Source organism: Cervus elaphus, chromosome 3, assembly GCF_910594005.1.
Source record: "Cervus elaphus chromosome 3, mCerEla1.1, whole genome shotgun sequence".
Lineage (NCBI taxonomy): Eukaryota > Metazoa > Chordata > Mammalia > Artiodactyla > Cervidae > Cervus > Cervus elaphus.
In genome coordinates this window covers 2,190,572-2,214,586 of record NC_057817.1, presented here as the reverse complement: position 1 = coordinate 2,214,586, position 24,015 = coordinate 2,190,572, and the positions used below count along the sequence as shown (strand labels likewise).

Here is a 24,015-nt window from a genome sequence, read left to right as displayed (position 1 = left end):
CCACAGTTTGTTGTGATCTACACAGTCAAAGGCTTTGGCATAGTCAATAAAGCAGAAATACCTGTTTTTCTGGAACTCTCTTGCTTTTTTGATGATCCAGTGGATGTTGGCAATTTGATCTCTGTTCCTCTGCCTTTTCTAAAACTGGCTTTAACATCTGAAAGTTCACGGTTCACCTATTGCTGTAGCCTGGCTTGGAGAATTTTGAGCATTACTTTACTAGCGTGTGAGATGAGTGCAATTGTGAGGTAGTTTGAGCATTCTTTGGGATTGGAATGAAAACTGACCTTTTCCAGTCCTGAGGCCACTGCTGAGTTTTCCAAATTTGCTGGCATTTTGAGTGCAGCACTTTCACAGAATAATCTTTCACGATTTGATATAGCTCAATTGGAATTCCATCACCTCCACTAGCTTTGTTCGTAGTGATGCTTTCTAAGGCCCACTTGACTTCACATTCCAGGATGTCTGGCTCTAGGTGAGTGATCACACCATCGTAATTATCTGGGTCGTGAAGATCATTTTTATACAGTTCTTCTGTGTATTCTTGCCACCTCTTCTTAATATCTTCTGCTTCTGTTAGATCCATACCATTTCTGTCCTTTATCAAACTCATCTTTGCATGAAATGCTCCCTTGGTATCTCTAATTTTCTTGAAGAGATCTCTAGTCTTTCCCATTCTGTTGTTTTCCTCTATTTCTTTGCATTGATCACTGAGGAAGGCTTTCTTATCTCTCCTTGCTATTCTTTGGAACTCTGCATTCAGATAGGGATATCTTTCCTTTTCTCCTTTGCTTTTTGCTTCTCTTCTTTTCACAGCTATTTGTAAGGCCTCCTCAGACAGCCATTTTGCTTTTTTTGCATTTCTTTTCCATGGTTATGGTCTTAATCCCTGTCTCCTGTACAATTTCACTAACTTCCTTCCATAGTTCATCAGGCACTCTGTCTATCAGATCTAGTCCCTTAAATCTATTTCTCACTTCCACTGCATAATCATAAGGGATTTGATTTAGGTCATACCTGAATGGTCTCTTGGGCTTCTCTTGTGGCTCAGCTGGTAAATAATCTGCCTGCAATGTGGGAGACCCGGGTTCGATCCCTGGGTTGGGATCGAAGCTTTAACCTCTGAGCCACCAGGGAAGCAAAGATTAATTTAATGAAATTCTTTTAGGATAAAACACATGTGTTTAAAATATTTGTCTCTCTCTCCAACAAGATTGTAAGCTCTTTGGGAAAAATTTGTTTAGTCATAGTTTTGCTCTCCACAGCATGGAACAAATGTGTTACATATGCAGTATATAAGTAAATGCTTTCTTTGCTTTTTTGGCTTGTGGAAACATAGTGATGAACTCATTAAGGTTAAGAATTCTATCTTATTCATGTTTATATCTTGCCTGGTATTTAGACAACCCTGTGCATATCAGCACTCAAAAAACATTAATTGAAAATTCTATTTCTAGAATTCTTTCAAAAACATTGCTTAGTTGTATATTAAAAATGGCATAGTGATTAATAGATTTCCTTTCAAATGATTTTTTTCTTTAGTGGTTAGGATAAGGAAATGAGTGTATGTGGATTTATACTTTGTTGATGTGTTTTGTAATCAGTGCAGTCAACGTATAGGCCTCTTATAATCTTATGTATATCACAAACCAACCTCCTGAAGAAATAAACAGTCTTCAGTCTTGGGACTAGCTGAAGACAATTCATGTGAAAGGATGTGTGTGTGTGTGTGTGTGTGTGTGTGTGTACAATGTATACATTTGGTTTTGAAATTTTAATTTTCTTCTCTGACCTACATTACTGATATCTGACTCCTGAAAGCTTCACTTTACAATGTGATTTTACATTATAAACTATTGCAAGTGACAGCTGATGAGATATACTGTATAATATTTTATATATTATATATAAAGGCTTATTAAGGCTGTCTTAACAACTCATCTCTCATTCCCTTTCTTAAACCTACATACATTTTTCCTTCTAAGCACAATATCAGATTCAGATGATTGCTTTCATTATATTTTACCATCATCATGGAAAACTATTAAACTGATATTTCCCTTTATTTTTTCCCTATCAAAGCTTTTCATTTATGCACTATAACTCTAATGCTCACATTTTTATAATTGTGTGAAAAATGTCAGCTGTTGAAATTTATTCATATTTACCTATATTTTCCTTGGTTCTAATTGTATGTATTATCTGTACTTGCACTGTGTATGTATTCTATAGATCATTCCAGGCCTTTATATTTATTTAGTATTAATAAAATTATATATCAATTGTTATTTTTTATGTTTTAATGTTTCCTAGTTAATCTCTCTCTAAGAGCAGAAATATACCACAATTTTCCAGTTAATCATAAAATGTAGAAATATATTTTACTTGTCAAGTTATGATTAAATGTCCAGATGTACACATATTTTGATATACACCTCAAATTTATCCTTGGTGACCTCTCATTATTTTCCCTTTGAACTGATCTATCTGTACTGTCCCTCAAAACCTCTAATATGCATCTTTCCAGAATGGGCCAAGCAGATGTTACTAGGTCCTAGAAAAAATAATTAAATTCAACCTGATAGGGAACAGAGTTTTCAATGCCAATAGATGCTTTGTAGGCTCAAGGATTATCTGGTTATTTAAAAAAAGAAAATAAAACAGTAGACACAGAAGATGTTCTGAAAATTGAGTAGAAGTTATCCTTTTGTAGGAGGAATTTACATTTAAAGAGGAAATATCCATGTAGCTCAGATGATAAAGAATCTGCCTGAAATGCAGGAGACTTGGGCTCAGTCCCCAGGTGGGGAATATCTCTTAGAGAAGGAAATGGCAACACACTCCAGTATTCTTGCCTGGAGAATCCCCATGAACAGAGGACCTTGGTGGACTACAGTTCAATCCATAGAGTTGCAAATAGCTGGACACAGTTGAGTGACTAACACTGCTACTCTCCATTTGGAAGGATGACTCCCTCTCTGTGGGCTTCCCTGCTGACTCAGAGAGTAAAGAATCTGCCTACAATGCAGGAGACCTGGTTTGATCCCTAGGTTGGGAAGATCCCCCAGAGAAGGGAATGGCTACTCACTACAGTATTCTTGCCTGGAGAACTCCAAGGACAGAGGAGCCTGGCAGGCTACAATCCATGAGGTCACAAAGATTCACAAAGAGTCCGACATGACTGAGTGACTATCACTTTCACTTTGCCTCCCTTTCTATACCAGGAGGAGAAAGATGGCTAAATCCCTATTCAGAGAAGAAGGAATGAAGTTGAGTCTGCATCAACAATTGCACTCTTGGTTCCTATTCTTTCTCTGGCTCCCACCCTCCCACATCTTCTTTTACCTTTAGCTGGAGATGGTATTTAGGGATTTGGGAACTTTTTGGAGAATTACTCAGTTTTCTTGTGTGTCTCCCATGTATAAAGGGAGACTCCAGGATCCTCTGTCCTTGGAGTTTTTGATACATGGGAAAGATTTAGACTTTGCAATTCTTTGGACATGAACTGTTTGTAAATTCATCAAGTTAAAAATCTGCAGACAGTTATATCTCTTTGGTGATATCTGAAAATATTAAAAAAATCCTTCCTTTCTATGATGTGTTAACAAACTTCAATAAATTGCTTTTAAATTGAAACTCTGTGTATTTTAAAGTATAATTGCCTTTCTCCTGATTTCTATAGATTTTTTATGGTCATTAAAATTAAATTAATTAAATTAAGTGCTTAGCTCATTGGTTTTAAATTACTTAACCGAGATAAGTTGTAAAGCTACAAATTTACAATGAATTCAGACTTTGTGTTAGCTCATTAATTTTAGTCTGGTAGAGTGCTAAAAATTCCCCTTATTTTAAAGCTTTTCTTGGACATAATATTGAATTTCAATCTTAATCTACTCTTATATTTAAAGGTTAAGAACATATTTTTCATTTACCAAGCATTTAATATTTTTTGTTTAAATTTTTGTAACTAGACAGATCATTTTTATTCACACTATAATGATTATAAACTTTCACTTTTAAAAATTAATATTATTTTCTCTGAAAAGCTATATTTGATTATTTTAATGGTAATAATATGCAGAAGTGCAATTCTCTTTTAGGAGTTAAAAGTTTACATTGTTTTTACTAATTCAAAACTATTGACAAAATTAAGTGTTTTAAATATGAGTTATTTTCTGATAATTTGTTTACATGATAAACATCATTTATCAAGGACATGTGAAGTTATCATGACTGATTTACATGATTTCTAGATTCTTTACTTAGAGCAATTGCTACTTGTTTTTGCTTTCATTAGTTTAACAATATACTTTTTGTCTCCTTTGTTATCATTCATAAGCATAATGTCCTTTCCTATATTTATGAGCCCCTTTCAGTTTTCTAGCCACTTTTGTAAATTATGCTTTTACTATGCTTTCATTTCCATTTCTATGATTAGGAAATGTATCTTCTTATTTTCTGCAAACAAATATGATGAACAGATTCTATGATGTGGACAATTCTTAAATTAGGTAAACTATAAAGCAACATAAACTTTATAAATTGACAATACTATTCTTATAATAATGTAGTTTAGAATACATTTTATGATAATAGAAATATAAGTGATGTTATTACACATGTGCATTATGTTATATAATCTATAGGCCATATGAAATATTTCGACCATTTTCATTTTCCTAACTGCTCCTTGTTATATTAGTGCATACCACATTTTATGTAAAATGGAGTCTAAAGTAATTTAAAATATAATATACTTTTTTACAGTGTCATGCCAAAATGCTATTTAATAAAAGTATGATACAGAGAAAAATGCCAAAAACATAAATAGCTGCCTTTACTGTCAAATAATTGATAAAGAGAATGATGATAATATATTTTGTTAAGTATTTCCCATCTACCAGCCAATACTCAAAGGGTTTTAGATATACAGTGAAAAGAGTTTTTCTTCACAAGATAACTTTCAGGTAAATAATAGCAACATCTACATGTTAATTTCAGGTGATGGAAGGCCATCCTCCTAATTGTTCAGTCAAAGACTTAAAAGGAATCCTGAAATTTTCTCTTTATCTCACACACCTCACATTCAATCTATCAAGATAGTATATAGATTCAAAATATAAGGTATATTTGAAGTCTGACTACTTCTCAACATTTTTTCTGCTACCTACACTGGTTCAAAGAACCATCAGAGTCTTAGAATTATTGCTGCGGTCTCTGGGCTTGTCTGCTTGGCCTTGTCCCTCTTGAATTTAAATGCCAATGTAAGAGCCAGAGAGATCATACTATTAAAGAGTAAGTTGGAATATATTACTTTATTCAATAATCCTACAAGTCTCATCTCACTAAGAGTAAAAAGGAAAATCTTCATAAGATCCCACTAGTCCATAAAAACATTGCATCCACTCCTAATCTCCATGAACTCATTCCTTACTATTGTATCAATTATATTCACTTTCATTTAACCACATGGCATCCTAACTCTTCTGCATATACTAATCCTGATACTACCTGGGATTTTTCCATTTTTGCTTCATTCAGAAATTCCTCTTCATAGACAACTGCATTTTTCCCCTTATTCTGTTGAATAAAAACATCCTTGCCACTTTATTTACAATTGTACCTGTTCTCTATTCCCTTTCATGTTTCGTTTGTTTCCCATACCAAGTATCTACATCTGACTATTAATAATATTTTGTTAGAGCAGTTTTGCATTTTTTTCTTGTCTGCTCCTCCCCCCCCCCCACCCCACACTGTCATATAAACTTAATCAGTTCAGGATTCTTTCTTGCTTTGCTCAACATTGTATCCCCAGCATTAGATCTGTGCCTCAAAATGTATCTGAAGGTTGCAATTTACAGATGAGGAAACTGCAGAGCAGAAAGAGTAAATAGTGGTCCACAGTCACTCCACAAGTTAAAGAACAAGCTCACATTTGAACCCTATTGTTCAAATTAACATATTAACTCTATTGTTAATATGCTTTATCACCACTCTCTGACTGGATTTTTTTTTAAACAAAATTGTACTATGATTATCAGAGTTGAAAAAGTAGAATTCGTAGCTATGTTAAAGAAAACATTAAAGAAAATACCGGGTGCTGTTGAAAGATGTATGTTGCTGGCAGACATTCTCTGGAAATGCTGATTGAAGACAGTGTAGTTTTGACATTACTAGCTGTGGAAACATACAGTTACAGTCCTATTCACAGAAGAAAAAATTTTGTAAAATAAAGAACAGTTTATCCCTCAAAAGTATTATTCTTAAAAAAATCTGTAATAGTCAGGGAACAGGCTATGCTGGTGTAAGAGTGGGATTCAGAAACAGAGTGGCTCAATAAAGAAAAAAAATATCCTCAGTTGCAAACTTCTAGATGTTAACTGGTTAGGGTGTCTGGATGACTCTTTTTCACAGAATAATCCTGGAATTTACATTTCTTTTATATTTTTGATTGGTTAGCTCCCAAATGTTGCCCTCTTCTGCATTGTTGAAAGTATTGATTATTTTTTTTTTTTAAGTATTGGTAGAATTTACCAGTAAAAACATCTGTGCCTGGGTCTACTCTTCAGTATCTATCCAAGCTAACTGAAAGCATGGATTTCACTTAAGCAAATGTGTGAAAATGTTCATAAGCAGTATGAATGACAGCTATAGAATAGAAACAACTCAAATGGCCATCAGAAGATGATGAATAAATAAAGTGTGATATAGCCATTCAATAGAACAAAGTATGGCAATAAAGAAAAAATAAAATGAGTATACATGTTACACTCAGCTAGAGCCAGACATCCTGGAATGTGAAGTCAAGTGGGCCATGGGAAACATCACTATGGACAAAGCTGGTGGAGGTGATGGAATTCCAGTTGAGCTATTTCAAATCATGAAAGATGATGCTTTGAAAGTGCTACACTCAATTTGTCAGCAAATTTGGAAAACTCAGCAGTGGCCACAGAAATGGCAAATGTCGGTTTTCATTCTAATCGCAAAGAAAGGCAATGCCAAAGAATGCTCAAACTACCGCATAATTGCACTCATCTCACACGCTAGTAAAGTAATACTCAAAATTCTCCAAGCCAGGCTTCAACAATACATGAACCCTGAACATCCAGGTGTTCAAGCTGATTTTAGAAAAGGCAGAGGAACCAGAGATCAAATTGCCAACATCTGCTGGATCATCAAAAAAGCAAGAGAGTTCCAGAAAAAACAAAACAAAACAAAACAAAAACAAAACATCTATTTCTGCTTTATTGATCATGCCAAAACCTTTGACTGCGTGGATCACAATAAACTGTGGAAAATTCTGAAAGAGATGGGAATATCAGACCACCTGACTTACCTCTTGAGAAATCTATATGCAGGTCAGGAAGCAACAGTTAGTACTGGACATGGACCAACAGACTGGTTCCAAATAGGTAAAGGAGTACATCAAGGCTGTATATTGTCACCCTGCTTATTTAACTTATATGCAGAGTACATCATGAGAAATGCTGGGCTGGAAGAAGCACAAGCTAAAATCAAGATTGCCGGGAGAAATGTCAATAACCTCAGATATGCAGATGACACACCCTTACAGAAGAAAGCAAAGAAGAACTAAAGAGCCTCTTGATAAAAGTGAAAGAGGAGAGTGGAAAAGTTGGCTTAAAGTTCAACATTCAGAAAACTAAGGTCATGGCTTCCGATACCATCACTTCATGGCAAATAGATGGGAAACAGTGGCTGACTTTATTTTTCTGGGCTCCAAAATCACTGCAGATGGAGATTTCAGCCATGAAATTTAAAAAATGCTTACTCCTTGGAAGGAAAGTTATGACCAGCCTAGATGGCATATTAAAAAGGAGAGACATTACTTTGTCAACAAAGATCTGTCTGGTCAAGGCTATGGTTTTTCTAGTGGTCATGTATGGATGTGAGAGTTGGACTATAAAGAAAGCTGAGCACCTAAGAAATGATGCTTTTGAACTGTGGTGTTGGAGAAGACTCAGGAAAGTCCCTTGGACTGCAAGGAGATCCAACCAGTCCATTCTAAAGAAGATCAGTCCTGGGTGTTCATTGTAAGGACTGATGCTGAAGCTGGAACTCCAATATTTTGGCCACCTGATGGGAAGATCTGACTCATTTGTAAAGACCCTGATGCTGGGAAAGATTGAGGGCAGGAGGAGAAGGGGATGACAGAGGATGAGATGGTTGGATGGCATCACCGACTCGATGGACATGTGTTTGATTGGACTCTGGGAGTTGGTGGTGGACAGGGAGGCCTGGCGTGCTGTGGATCATGGGGTCACAAAGAGTCAGACACGACTGAGTGACTGAACTGAACTGATACATGTTACATCATAGGTTAACTTTGAAACCTTTATTTTAAGGAAATACTTTAGTCACAAGACACAACATACTGTATGAAGCAATTCACGTGAAATCTTTAGAATAGGCAAATGAAAGAATATTTAAAACTTCCTATGAATGGATATAATGTGTTCTGTGTAAGTCAATAAATGATCATTTTAAAGAATTGATTAAAGTCAAAATGTCTCTATTTATTATGTGAATTTTTATACAATTTAAAGCAAAAATTCAAAATTTGTGTTTAGTTTTATCTTATCTTGCCATAAATCTGAATTTTATTTCACACTTGTTTTAGTAGAACTAACTTTTGGTGACTAAATTTGCCCCTTCAAATTTCAAAAATGATACAATAAATGCAAAAGTAACTCCTTTATCCAAACCAACAAATTATCTCCTGAAATTCTGGAGTATGAGCTGAGTTTCCTGTAAGGGTCACTTTTAAATCTGTATAAAGTAGGTTTAATTTGCATGAGTTAATAAAGGATTCACAAGAATATTTTAATCTGATCCTCTGTTATTCCTTCAGTCTTTTTTTGTTTCCTCGTGTTGGATGAATAATATTTAAGAAAGTTCTTAATATTTGAGGAAGGCTTCACTAGAACAAAGTTGATTATGGGCTATCAGTCAATGCATAGTACGTGAAATTACGGGTTTTACAAAAGACTAATATAACATTGATCATAATATGTTAAGTAATTTTAGCATAAAATGAAAATGGATGTTGATAATGCATTCTGATATTAATTATGAAAATCTGAACGTATACAAATAAGCATTCTATGAACAAAATGTAATTGGGAGAAGTTTATCAAAATGTGACAAAATTTTGGTAATTTTCATGTTATTCTTTGAATTTTGTTGTAGTCTCATCTTGCTTCTAATGAACATATTAAGTTCTATGATAGTGCCACATGTTTAACTATAAAAGTTTCATTGTAAAAAAAATATGTCATATCACCCTTGCTTGCTTCAATGTTAGATTAATTAAGAATTTCTCTAGAAATAGTTTCTCTACCATTCCAGGTATAAATTTAGCAAATCACAAAGGACAACCAAACCATCAAGCTCTTCATTGTTGGTTGCTAAGGAAGAGACAACTAGCTTCTCAAAACATAGCACAACTGCATTTAGTCATTGAACTTTTGTACTTGGAGACATTCCGATAAATCTTCCTTGGTAATTAGGATGACCAAATGTTACATTATTATCTATGCCCAGTCCATTAAAAGTGAAAGTGAAAGTCACTCAGTTGTGTCCTACTCTTTGAGACCCCGTGGACTATACAGTCCATGGAATTCTCCAGGCCAGAATATTGGAGTGGGTAGACTTTCCCCTTTCCAGGAGATCTTCCCAACCCAGGAATTGAACCCAGGTCTCCCTCATTTTGGGCAGATTCTTTACCAGTTGAGCCACAAGGGAAGCCAAAGCATACTGGAGTGGGTAGCCTATCTCTTCTCCAGAGGATCTTCCCAACCCAGGAGTTGAAGTGAGGTCTTCTGCATTGCAGGCAGATTCTTTACCAACTAAGCTGTGAGGAAAGCCCTGTCTATGAAGTATCCTTGGTTTATCAGGATGAGAATCAAGGCATATTCTGTTGTTCTGCTTATATATTTACACAATGGATCCCTAATATTCACTTCAGACACAACTTCCTGGAAAATTTACATCTGAAATTATATTTACAGGAGCTGAACACAATTTCTAGGTTTGCTTAGTTTTCTTTTTGAATAAAATAAAATGAATGCACTAAAATTTAAAATGAACTCATCTCCAAAAAAAAAAAAAAAGCCAAAACAATTTTTTTTTTTTTAACTGAAATGGTCTTCATATTCTCTGTGTGAACACAAATTGAGACTGATTTAATTCTAGACAGATAAAACTTGGAAGATTTTTTTTTTTTTAAACCAATTTTGACTCCTGGTAAGTACCGTCCCATCAAACAAACAATGAAATAAAAAAGTGGGCCAAAGAACTAAACAGGCACTTCTCCAAAGAAGGCATACAGATGGATAATAAACACATGAAAAGATGCTCTGCATCACTCATTACTAGAGAAATGGAAATCAAAACCACAGTGAGATACCATCTCATGCTGGTCAGAATGGCTGCCATCAAAAGTCTGCAAACAATAAATTCTAGAGAAGGTGTGGATAAGAGGAAACTCTCTTACATTGGTGGTGGGAATGAAAACTGGTCCAGACATTATGGAGAACAGTGTGGAAATTTCTTTAAAAACTGGAAATAAGACTGACATATGACCCAGAAATCCCACTGCTGAGCATACACACCAAGGAAACCAGAATTGAAAGAGACACATGTGCCCCAATGCACATTGCATCACTGTTTACAGTAGCTAGGACTTGGAAGCAACCTAAATGTCCATCGGCAGACAAATGGATAAGGAAAGTATGGAATATTACTCAGATACAAAAAAGGGCACATTTGAGTCAATTCTAATGAGGTGGACAAAAATGGAGCCTATTATACAGAGTGAAGTAAGTCAGAAAGAGAAATACCAATACAATATCTTCAGTTCAGTTCAGTCACTCAGTTATGTCCAACTCTTCGTGACCCCATGGACCACAGCACGCCAGGCTTCCCTGTCCATCACCAACCTGCAGAGTTTACTCAAACTCAGGTCCATTGAGTCACTGATGACATCCAACAATCTCATCCTCTGTCATCCCCTTCTCCTCCCGCCTTCAATCTTTCCCAGCATTAGGGTCTTTTCAAATGAATCAGCTCTTCTCATAAGATGGCCAAAGTATTGGAGTTTCAGCTTCAGCATCAGTCCTTCAAATGAATATTCAGGACTGGTTTCCTTTAGGATGGACTGGTTGGATCTCCTTGCAGTCCAAGGAACTCTCGAGAGTCTTCTCCAAGACCACCGTTCAAAAGCATCAATTCTTTGGTGCCCAACTTTCTTCATAGTCCAACTCTCACATCTATACATGACTACAGGAAAAGCCATAGCTTTGACTAGACAGACTTTTGCTGGAAAAGTAAAGTCTCTGCTTTTTAATATGCCATCTGGGGTGGTCATAGTTTTTCTTCCTAGGAGCAAACGTCTCTTAATTTCATGGCTGCAATCACCATCTGCAGTGATTTTGGAGCCCAAGAAAATAGTCTGTCACTGTTTCCGTTGTTTACCATCTATTTGCCATGAAGTGATTAGACTGGATGACATGATCTTAGTTTTCCGAATGTTGAGTTTTAAGCCAACATTTTCACTCTCCTCTTTCACTTTGCTCAAGAGACCATTTAGTTCTTCTCTGCTTTCTTCCATAAGGGTGGTGTCATCCACAAATCTGAAGTTATTGATATTTATCCCAGCAATCTTGATTCCAGCTTGTGGTTCATAGAGCCCAGTGTTTCTCATGATGTACTTGACACATAAGTTAAACAAGCAGGGTCACAATATGTACTTGTGTACTTGATGTACTCCTTTCCCTATTTGAAAGCAGTCTGTTATTCCATGTCCGGTTTTTGCTGTTGCTTCCTGACCTGCATACAGATTTCTCAAGAGGCAGGTCAGGTGGTCTGGGATTCCCATGTCCTGAAAAATTTTCCCATAGTTTGTTGTGATCCACACAGTCAAAGGCTTTAGCAGAGTCAATAAAGCAGAGGCAGATGTTTTTCTGAAACTCTCTTGCTTTTCTGACCATCCAACAGATGTTGGCAATTTTATCTCTGGTTCCTCTGCCTTTTCTAAAACTAGCTTGAACATCTGGAATTTCATGGTTCATGCACTGCTGAAGCCTGGCTTGGAGAATTTTGAGCATTACTTTGCTAGCATGTAAGATGTATGCAATTATGCAGTAGCTTGAACATTTTTGGTACTGCCTTTCTTTAGGATTGGAATTAAAACTGACCTTTGCCATTCCTGTGGCCACTGCTGAGTTTTCCAAATTTGTTGGCATATTGAGTGTGGCACTTTCACAGCATCATCTTTTAGGATTTGAAATAGCTCATCTGGAATTCTATCACCTCCACTAGCTTTGTTCATAGTGATGCTTCCCAAGGCCCTCCTGACTTTGCATTCCAGGATGTCTGGCTCTAGGTGGGTGATCACACCACCGTGAATATCTTGTTTGTACAGTTCTGTGTATTCTTGCCACCTCTTCTTATAGCTTCTGTTTCTGTTAGGTCCATACCATTTCTGTCCTTTATTGTCCTCATCTTTGCATAAAATGTTCCCTTGGTATCTCTAATAGGTAAAATAGATGACCAGGGCAAGTTCTATGCATGGAACAGGGCACTCATAGTCAGTGTTCTGTGACAACCCATAGGGATGTGGTGGGGACTTCAGGATGGGGGAACACATGTGAACCTGTGGCTGATTCATGTCAATGTATGACAAAACAAACAAACCAAAAACACCACAATATTGTAAAGTAGCTATCTTCCAATTAAAATAGATAAATACTTTTTTAAAGAATGCCTTCTTAAATAAACAATGCATAGACATAAAGGAAAACAATAGAATGGGAAATAAGAGAGATATCTTCAAGAAAATTGGAGAAATCAAGTGAATATTTCATGCAATGACAGGCATGATAAAGGACAGCAATGGTAAGGACCTAACAGAAGGAGAACAGATTAAGAAGGTGCAAGATACACGGAAGAGTTATACAAAAATAGTATCAATGACCCTGATAACCATGATGTTGTGGTCACTCACATAGAGCCAGATTTCCTGGCATATGCAGTTAAGTGGGTCTTAGGAAGCATTACTACAAACAAAGTTAGTGGAACTGATAGATTGCCAGCTGAGTTATTTCAAATCTAAAAGATACTGCTGCTAAAGTGCTGCACTCAATATGCCAGTAATTTGGAGTACTCAGCAGTGGCCACAGGACTGGAAAAGGTCAATTTTCTATCCAATCTCAAAGAGGGGCAAGACCAAAGATTGCCCCAACTACCATACAATTTCTCTTATTTCACATGCAAATAAGTGTATGCTCAAAATCCTTCAAATTAGGTTTCAGCAGTATATGAACCAAGAACTTCCAGTTGTAAATCTGGGTTGAAAAAAGATAGAGGAATGAGAGATTAAATTGCAACATTCATTGGCTCATAGAGAAAGCAAGGAAATTCCAGAAAAAAAATCTGCTCCATTGACTATACAAAAGCCTTTGACTGTGTGGATCACAACCAACTGTGGAAAATCCTCAAAGAGATGGGAATACAAGGCCACCTTTCTGTCTCCTCCTGAGAAACCTGTATGCAGGTCAAGAAGCAAGAGTTGAATCAGACATGGAACAACTAACTGGTTCAAACTGTGAAAGGAGAACAACAAGGTTGTATTAATATATTGTCACCTTACTTTTTAAACTCTTATGCAGAGTACTTAAAGCAAAATTTTGGGCTGGATGAATCACAAGCTAGAATCAAGATTCTGGAGAGAAATATCAACAACTTCAAGTATGCAAATGATACCACTCCAATGACAGAAAGTGAAGAGGAGATAAAGAGCCTCTTGATGAAGGTAAAAGAGGGGAGTGAAAATGACGGCTTGAAACACAAACTAAGATCATGGCATCCAGTCCCATCACTTCATGCAAATAGAAAGGATAATTGGAAACAGTGAGAGATTTTATATTTTGGCCTCCAAAATTACTGCAGACAATGAATGCAGCCATGAAATTAAAAGACACTTGCTACTTGGAAGGAAAGCTATGATAAAACTAAACAGTAAATTAAAAAACAATAACATCACTTTGCCAACAAAGGTCCATATTGTGAAAGCTATAGTTTTTCCAGTAGCCTTGTAGAGATGTGGGAGTTGGACCGTAAAGAAGGCTGAGTGCTAAACAATTGATGTTTTCAAATTGTGATGCTGGAGAAGCCTCTTGAGAGTCCCTTGGACTGCATCATCAAACCAATCAATTCTAAAGGAAATTAACCCTGAATATTCATTGGAAGGACTGATGCTGAAGCTGAAGCTCTGTGATGCTGGTAACCATTGAGGGCAAAATGAGAAGGTCGTGGCAGAGGATGAGATGGTTAGAGAGCATCATGGACTCAGTGGGCATACATTTGAGTAAACTCCTGAAAAAAGTAAAGGACAGTGTATCCTGGCCTGCAGAAGTCCATGGGGGTCCCAAGGAGTTGGACACGACTTAGTGACTGAACAACAACAGCAACATTATGTAATATTGCAATGGAAAGAACAATACATGTTATATTAGAACTATTCTTTTACCATTGTTTATTACAAATCTAGCATTTTATTAATACATTTATTTGGAATTAATTATAAATAGCAGTGTAATATTCTGAAAATGATCTCTGGAGTCAATCTACTTTGGTCAAATTACAGAGCAACATTAAGTAATTTTAACTCTGGATAAGTTACCTAAATTCTCTTTTCCCTTTTTCCCATATGAAAAATGTGGTTAATAGTACTATGATATAAACTCATGGATATAAAGTGCACTAATAGTAAGAAGCATTTAGAAGAGTGTTCAGGCTTATTCTAAACATTCAATATACTACATTTTACTATATTGTATCCAAATATTCCAGGAACTGGAAAAAGATTATATCCAAATATTTCTGATGCTGTGAGTGAAGGCCCGTTTGAAGGGCTTAGCCCAGGAGGGTCCCCAATCATGCCAATCACACTGCCACTGCTTGCTTCCTCATTGGCAGTCCTGCTCTCAGCCAGGAATGTCTGTGCAAGGATTGCAAAGGAAACGGGCATTTCACGGCCCTCTCACTAGAACTTTGCTGCTCTGAGCAGAACTGGAGGTCTCCTGTTGTATCAGCAAGCTTCTTGCTTCAAATAGAGGCTGGCAAGCACACGGCAGCTTGCTGTCTCTTCTTCCCCAAAGGAGGCTGGCTTTTCCCGCATCCTGTGAATTTCCTGTCCCAGGCTCCTGGAAAAGAGCTTCTTAGAGTTCCTTTCTGAAGGGCACTTATCCCTGAGCCTGGGCTACTAGGGAGTAGCTCCAGTCTCAAAAGGAAAGGTAGAGCCACATGCACACATCCCGTGCGACCCTTTTGCTCTGTAGGAGAGGTCTACTGAGCCAGGGTCTCTCTGGAAATTTCTGGGCTCTGATGGGAACACACACTGTCTGTCAACCTGTGTACCCAACTTAGGGGCCCCAGGGCTACTGATTCTCTCGAGTGGGCCTTCAAGTGGTTCAGATTGGCAAGAGCTTGCACATCCACCCAACTGCACTTTTCCAACCAGTCACAGAGCCAGCGTTGTTCCACCCATTGGCAGGCTGGAAGGAAGAGGGCCAAAGCCCTTCCCCAGTGGGATTTAGGACCTACTTTGAGAGGAAAGGCCCCTTTGAAGACCTGAGCCCAGGAGGGCACCCAATCATGCCAAACACACTCCCGCTGCTTCCTCATTGGCAGTACTGCTCTCAGCCGGGAATGTCTGTGCAAGGATTGCAACGGAAACGGGATTTTCATGGCCCTCTCACTTGAACTTTGGTGTTCTGAGCAGAGCTGGATCTCTCCCATTGTAGCAGCGAACTTCTTGCTTCAAATCGAGGCTGGAAAACACACCGCAGCTTGCTGTCTCTTCTTCCCTGAAGGAGGCTCGCTTTTCCCACATCATGCGAATTTCCTGTCCCAGGCGCCTGGAAAAGCGCTTCTTAGAGTTCCTTTCTGAAGGGCACTTTTCCCTGAGCTTGGGGTAAAAGGGAGTAGCCCCACTCAGAAATGGGAAGTATCAGCCACATGCACACATCTCTGGCGTCCACTTTGCTCTGGAGGAGAACTCTAGTGAGACAAGGTCTGTCCGGAAATTCTTGGCTTTAACGGGAAAACACCCAGTTTCAGGAACTGCATACCAGACCTAGGGGCTACAAGAAACCCATTTTGCTCCACTGGGACCTAAAGTGCTGCATAATAGAAGAGCTTGAAAATCCATACCACTGCTCCCTTCCGATGTTCGCAGAGCTAGCTTTGCTCCCACCTTAGTCAGTGTGGAAAGACAGGGCCAAATCCGCTCCCCAGAGGTCCTTGTGGCCTACATATGAGTGAAGGCCCCTTTGAAGGGCTTAACCCAGGAGGGCCCCCAATCATGCCAATCACACTCCCGCTGCTTGCTTCCTCATTGGCAGTACTGCTCTCAGCAGAGAATGTCTCTGCAAGGATTGCAAAGAAAATGGGATTTTCATGGCCCTCTCACTTGAACTTTGGTGCTCTGAGCAGAGCTGGAGGTCTCCCATTCTATCAACAAGTTTCTTGCTTCAAATAGATGCTGGTAAACACACAGCAGCTTGCTGTTTCTTCTTCCCGGAAGGAGGCTGACTTTTCCTGCATCCTGTGAACTTCCTGTCCCAGGCTCCTGGAAAAGTGCTTCCTAGAGTTCCTTTCTGAAGGGCACTTATCCCTGAGTCTGGACTACTAGGGAGTAGCTCCAGTCTCAAAAGGAATCTATAGCCACATGCACATATCTCTTACATCCCTTTTGCTCTGTAGGAGAGGTCTATTGAGCCAGGGTCTCTCTGGAAATTTCTCGGCTCTGAAGGGAACACACCATGTATATTAAACTGTATACATGGCCTAGGGGCCCCGGGGCGACTGATTCTCTCGAGTGGGCCTTCAAGTGGTTCAGATTGGCAAGAGCTTGCACATCCACCCAACTGCTCTTTTCCAACCTGTCACAGAGCCAGCATTGTTCCACCCATTGGCAGGCTGGAAGGAAGAGGGCCAAAGCCCTTCCCCAGTGGGATTTGGGACCTACTTCTAGAGGAAAGGCCCCTTTGAAGAGCTGAGCCCAGGAGGGCACCCAATCATGCCAAACACACTCCCACTGCTTTCTTCCTCATTGGCAGTACTGCTCTCAGCCGGGAATGTCTGTGCAAGAATTGCAAAGAAACGGGATTTTCACGGCCCTCTCTCTTGAACTTTGGTGCTCTGAGCAGAGCTGAAGATCTCCCATTGTAGCAGCGAACTTCTTGCTTCAAATCGAGGCTGGCAAACACACCACAGTTTGCTGTCTCTTCTTCCCTGAAGGAGGCTCGCTTTTCCCGCATCATGCAAATTTCCTGTCCCAGGCGCCTGGAAAAGCGCTTCTTAGAGTTCCTTTCTGAAGGGCACTTTTCCCTGAGCTTGGGGTAATAGGGAGTAGCCCCACTCGGAAATGGGAAGTATCAGCCACATGCACACATCTCTGGCGTCCACTTTGCTCTGGAGTGAGACAAGATCTGTCCAGAAATTCTTGGCTTTAATGGGAAAACACCCAGTTTCAGGAACTGCATACCAGACCTAGGGGCTACAAGAAACCCATTTTGCTCCACTGAGGAGTAAAGTGCTGCATAATAGAAGAGCTTGAAAATCCATATCACTGCTCCCTTCTGATGTTCGCAGAGCTAGCTTTGCTCCCACCTTAGTCAGTGTGGGAAGACAGGGCCAAATCCGCTCCCCAGAGGTCTTTATGGGCTACATATGAGTGAAGGCCCCTTTGAAGGGCTTAACCCAGGAGGGCACCCAATCATGCCAATCACACTGCCGCTGTTGCTTCCTCATTGGCAGTCCTGCTCTCAGCCAGGAATGTTTGTGCAAGGATTGCAAAGGAAACGGGCATTTCACGGCCCTCTCACTAGAACACTGGTGCTCTGAGCAGAGCTGGAGGTCTCCCATTCTATCAGCAAGCTTCTTGCTTCAAATCGAGGCTGGAAAACACACTGCAGCTTGCTGTCTCTTCTTCCCTGAAGGAGGCTCGCTTTTCCCACATCATGCGAATTTCCTGTCCCAGGCGCCTGGAAAAGCGCTTCTTAGAGTTCCTTTCTGAAGGGCACTTATCCATGAGATTGGGGTAATAGGGAGTAGCCCCACTCGGAAATGGGAAGGAACAGCCACATGCACACATCTCTGGTGTCCACTTTCCTCTGGAGGAGAGCTCTAGTGAGACAAGGTCTGTCCAGAAATTCTTGGCTTTAACGGGAAACACCCAGTTTCAGGAACTGCATACCAGACCTAGGGGCTACAAGAAACCCATTTTGCTCCACTGGGACCTAAAGTGCTGCATAATAGAAGAGCTTGCAAATACATACCACAGCTCCCTTCAGACATTTGCAGAGCCTGCTTTGCTCCAACCTTTGTCAGTGTGGAAAGACAGGGCCAAAGCCGCTCCCCAGAGGTACTTGTGGGCTACATATGAGTAAAGGCCCCTTTGAAGGGCTTACCCCAGGAGGGTCCCCAGTCATGCCAATCACACTGCCACTGCTTGCTTCCTCATTGGCAGTACTGCTCTCCGCCGAGAATGACTGTGCAAGGATTTCGGTGGTAAAGGTTCATCTCGCAGTGAGGGGAAAGTGTGAGTGGAACATCGGAATTCCTCTCCAGTCGAAGAATGAGAATCAGCCCTCATCTCGAGACCATATGGGGTACATGGTGTCTTCTGGCGTGGCTGTCTTGACCTCGGTGTTCCTCTAGTCTTTCTACTTTGTTTTCGGGAAATGTCTGTAGTTGCCTAAAAGAAGTCATGCCTCCTGACGTGTTTGATGGGGAATATGTAATGGTTCTTTTGCGAGTGCAGGAGAATCGAGCCTCATCTCGCAGTGAGGGGGAACTCTCATGGTTTTTCTCCAGTTGCGGCAGGAACCTGGGGATTCCTCTCAAGTTATGATGGGGATGGCCCTTAAAAACTCATTTTTTTTCAGCGACGTCAGGTCTCCTGTTGAGTTGTGAGGGACACTTCGGGATTCTCCTCGAGTCTTGGCAGGGCAACAGGGACGCCTTTCCAGTTGAGGCGGGAGACCCAGTGTCCCTTTCCAGTTGCCACAGGGATGTTGAGATTCCTATCGATTTTCTAGAGGAGTCAGGCATCATCTCCTTTTGAAGTAGGGAACTCCGCATTCCTCTTGAGTTGTCAAAGGGGTGTGAGGCCTGCTGTGGTGATGAGGCTGGGAACTAGGGCTCTTTCTAGGGTCTCAACAGGGGATTCAGACACCGCTTCATGTCGTGAGAGGAAACACGGGCTTGTATTTGAGTAACTGCAGGGAACTAAGACTTTACCTCAAGCAAGGGGAACTCGGTGTCCATTCCACTTGGGACAGCAAACTCAGGGTCCCACCCACATACCTATAGCTGAGAGAAGCCTCCTATTGAGTTGCAAATGGAGAGTCGGCATTACTCTCGAAGTGAAGGAAGGGAATCGGCCCTCATCTCGAGATGATTTGGGGTACACGGTGCCATTTCAAGTGGCGGCAGTGACCTCAGGGTTCATCTAAACTTGTGACCATGTTCTTGGGGACTCTCTGGAGTTCCATAAAGGAAGTCAAGATCCTTTCTTGTTTGATGTGGAACACGGAATTGCTCTAGAGGCAATGCAGGGGAATCAGGCATCATCTTGCTTTGAAGGTGGAATCTTGTGGTTTTACTTGAGTTGCAGCTGGAAACTCTTGGTTCCTCAAGAGTTACTACAGGAGCGGCTGTGAACCTCTCATGGTTTGTCAGGGACATCAGGCCTCCTTTCTAGTTGCCAGGGACACATTGGGATACTTCTCGAGTCGTGGCAGGGGAATCGAGATACCTCTCGAGGTGAGGCGGGAAATTCAGAGTCTGGTTCCTGTTGCCACAGGGATCTTGGGCTTCATATCCATTTTCAAGGGGAATCCATCTTCGTCTCGTGTTGAGGCATGGAAGACCTCTTTGCTCTCACTTTAGAAATGGGGTGTCAGTCCTCATGTCAACTTGAGGTGGGGATCTCGGGCTTTTTTAGAAGTACTACAGGGGAGTCAGACCTCCCTTAGTGTTGTGAGTGGAAACTCGGAGCTCCATTCAAGTCGTTTCGATGGAATCAGTCCTTCTGTCGAGCTGAGGGGGAATACAATGTCCTTGCGTCTTACAGAAGGAACCTCGGGGTTCTTCTCGAGATTCTCCAGGTGAGACAAGCCACCACTTCCAGTGTGAGTGGAACATCGGCATTCCTCTCGAGTAGAAGAATGAGAATTAGCCCTCATCTCGAGATTGTATGGGGTACACGTAGGACTTCTGGAGTTGCTGTGCTGACTTCTGGGTTCCTCTAGTCTTTCTACAGTGTTTTCTGGAAAAGTCTGGAGTTGCCTAAAAGAAGTCATGCCTCCTGACGTGTTTGATGGGGAATAGGGTGTGGCTCTTTTGCCAATGCAGGAGAATCGGGCCTCATCTCGCGGTGATGGGGAAGTCTCATGGTTTTTCTCAAGTTGCGGCAGGAACTTGGGGTTTCCTCTCAAGTTACGATGGAGATAGCCCTTAAAAACTCGTCAGCGATGTCAGGACTCCTGTCTAGTTGCGAGGGACACCTCGGGATTCTCATCGAGTCTTGGCAGGGCAAAATGGATGCCTCTCTAGTTGAGGCGGGAGAACCAGGGTCCCTTTCCAGTTGCCACAGGGATATTGGGATTCCTTTCGATTTTCAATAGTAGTCAGGCATCATCTCCTTTGAAGCCTGGAACTCCACGTTCCTCTTGAGTTGTCAAAGGGATGTGAGGCCTCCTGTCGAGATGAGGCGGGGAACTAGGGCTTTTTCTAGGGTATCAACAGGGGATTCAGACATCTTTTCATGTTGTGAGATGAAAGAGGAGCTGCATTCAAGTCACTGCAGGGAAATCCGGCCTTATTTCGAGTCAGGGCATCTCGGTGTCCATTCCACTTGAGGCAGCAAACTCAGGGTCCCTCTCACACACCTATAGCTGAGAGAAGCCTCCTGATGAGGTGCAAATGGAAAGTCGGCATTCCTCTCGAGGTGAAGCAAGGGAATCGGCCCTCATCTTGAGATGATTTTGTGTACACGGAGCTGTATCGAGTTGTGGCAGTGAATTCGGGGTCATCTAGACTTTTGACGGTGTTCTTGGGGACTCTCTGGAGTTCCATAAAGGAAGTCAAGCCTCCTTTCGTGTTTGATGCGGAACGCGGGATTGATCTGGAGGCAATGCAGGGGAAATCAGGCATCATCTTGCTTTGAAGGTGGAATTCTGTGGTTTTACTCAAGTTGCGATAAGAAACTCGTGGTTCCTCTCAAGTAACTATGGGGACGACAGTAAACTTCTCCTGGTTTCTCAGGGATGTCAGGCATTCTTTCTCGTTGCCAGAGACACTTTGGGATTCTTCTTGAGTTGTGGCAGGGGGATCAGGACGCATCTCGAGTTGAACCAGAAATTCTAGCGTCCCTTTCCTGTTGCGACAGGCATATTGTGGTTTGTATAAATTTTCAAGGGGAGTCAGGTGTCGTCTTGTGTTGAGGCATGGAAGACCTCTTTGGTCTCAAGTTTGAAACGGGGAGTCAGGCCTCATTTCGAGATGAGGAGGGAAACTCGGGCTATTTCTAGAAGTGCAACAAGGAAGTCAGACCTCCCTTAGTGTCATGAGAGGAAACTCAGAGTTCCATTGAAGTCGTTTCCATGGAATCAGTCCTTCTGTCGAGCTGAGGGGGAACACGATGTCCTTTCGACTTACAGGAGGGACCTCGGGGTTCTTCTCGAGTTTCAACAGGTGAGACAAGACAGCGCTTCTGGTGTGAGTGGAATATTGGGATTCCTCTCCAATCAAAGAATGAGCATTGGCCCTCATCTCGAGATGATTTGGGGTACACGGAGCTCTTCTCGAGTTGCTGCGCTGACCTCGGTGTTCATCTAGACTTGTGACGGTTTGCTCGGGGAATCTCTGGAGTTGCTTAAAGGAAGTCAAGCCTCCTGTCGTGTTTGATGGGGAACGCGGGATGGCTCTGGAGACCATGCAGGGGAATTGGGCCTCATCTCACGGTAAAGGGGAAATCTCATGGTTTTCTTCAAGGTGAGGTGGAAACCTGGGGTTTACTCTCTAGTAATGACGGGGATGGCCTTTAAAAACTCTTGTTTTCTCAGCGACTTCAGGACGCCTGTCTAGTTGCCAGGGACACATCTGGATTTTCCTCCAGTCATGGCAGGGCAAGAGGGACTCCTCTTGAGTTGAGATGGGAGACATTGGGTCCCTTTCCAGTTGCCACAGGGCTGTTGGGATTCCTATCAAATTTCAAAGGCAGTCAGGCATTGTCTCTTGTTGAAGCATGGAACTGCCCATTCCTCTTGATTTGTCTAAGGGGTGAGAGGCTTGCTGTCAAGACGAGGTGGGGAACTAGGGCTTTTTCTAGGGTCTCAACAGGGGATTAAGACCATCCTTTATGTTGTGAGAAGAAACACGAGCTTGCATTCGAGTCACTGCAGGGAAATCAGGACTTACATCGAGTGAGGGGAACTCGGTGTCCATTCCACTTGAGGCAGCAAACTAGGGTCCCTCTCATATAACTATAGACGAGAGTAGCCTCCTCTTGAGGTGCGAGTGGAAAATCGGCATTCCTCTCAAGGTGAAGCAAGGGAATTGGCCCTCATCTCGAGATGATTTGGGGTACAGAGAGTTTTTTGGTGTTGCTGTGGTGACCTCAGGGTTCCTCTAGACTTGTGACGGCGTTCTTGGGTACTTTCTGGAGTTCCATTAAGGAAGTCAAGCCTTCTTTAGTGTTTGATGTGGAAAACAGAATTGCTCTAGGGGCAATGCAGGGGAATCAGGCCTCATCTCGCTTTGAGGGTGGAATCTTGTGGTTTTACTCGAGTTGCGGCCGGAAACTCGTGGTTCCTCGCAAGTTACTACGGGGACGGCAGTGAACCTCTCGTGGATTTTCAGGGACGTCAGGCCTCCTTTCCCGTTGCCAGAGACACATTGGGATTCATCTCAAGTTGTGGCAGGGGAATCGGGACTCATCTCGAGTTGACCCGAAATTCTAGCGTCCGTTTCCTGTAACGACAGGCATCTTGTGGTTTGTATCGATTTTCAAGGGGAGTCAGGTGTCGTCTCGTGTTGAGACATGGAAGACCTCTTTGGTCTCAAGTTGGAAATGGGGTGTCTGGTCTCATTTCGAGATGAGGCGAGGAACTCGACCTTTTCTAGAAGTGCAACAAGGGTGTCAGACCTCCCTTAGTGTCACGAAAGGAAACTCGGAGTTTTATTCAAGTCGTTGCCATGGAATCAGTCCTTCTGTCGAGCTGAGGGGGTAGACCATGTCCTTTTGACTTACAGAAGGGTCCTCTGGGTTCTTCTCGAGTTTCAACAGGTGAGACAAGGCAGGGCTTCGGGTGTGAGTGGAACATCGGGATTCCTCTCCAATCGAAGAATGAGAATCGGCCCTCATCTCCAGATGATTTGGGGTACACAGAGCTCTTCTCCAGCTGAAGTGCTGAACTCAGTATTCCTCTAGACTTGTGACGGTGTTCTCCGGGAATCTCTGGAGTTGCCTAAAGGAAGTCAAGCCACTTGTCATGTTTGATGTGGAACGCAGGATGGCTCTGGAGCCAATGCAGGGGAATCGGGCCTCATCTCGTGGTAAAGGGGAAATCTCATGGTTTTGTTCGAGGTGCCGTGGGAATCTGGGCCTCTTCTCGCTTTGATCGTGGAATCCTGTGGTTTTAGTCGAGTTGTGGCTGGAAATTCGTGGTTCCTCTCGAGTTCCTACGGGGACAGCAGTGAACCTCTCGTGGTTTTTCAGGGACGTCAGACCTCCTTTCTAGATGCCAGGGACACCTCTGGTACTTCTTGAGTCGTGGCAGGGGAATTGAGATATCTCTCGAATTGAGGCGGGAAATCCAGAGTCCGGTTCTTGTTGCCACAGGGATCTTGGGCTTCGTGTCGATTTTCAAGGGGAATCCATCGTCGTCTCATGTTGAGGCATGGAAGACCTCTTTGCTCTCAAGT

General features: G+C 41.6%; 1 pseudogene; it reads left to right on the top strand.

Annotated features, from left to right (window-relative positions):
- The window catches only part of LOC122685898, a 29,593-nt pseudogene extending 5,803 nt beyond the window's left edge, over nucleotides 1-23,790 (top strand).
- Nucleotides 23,791-24,015: the final 225 nt, after the last annotated feature.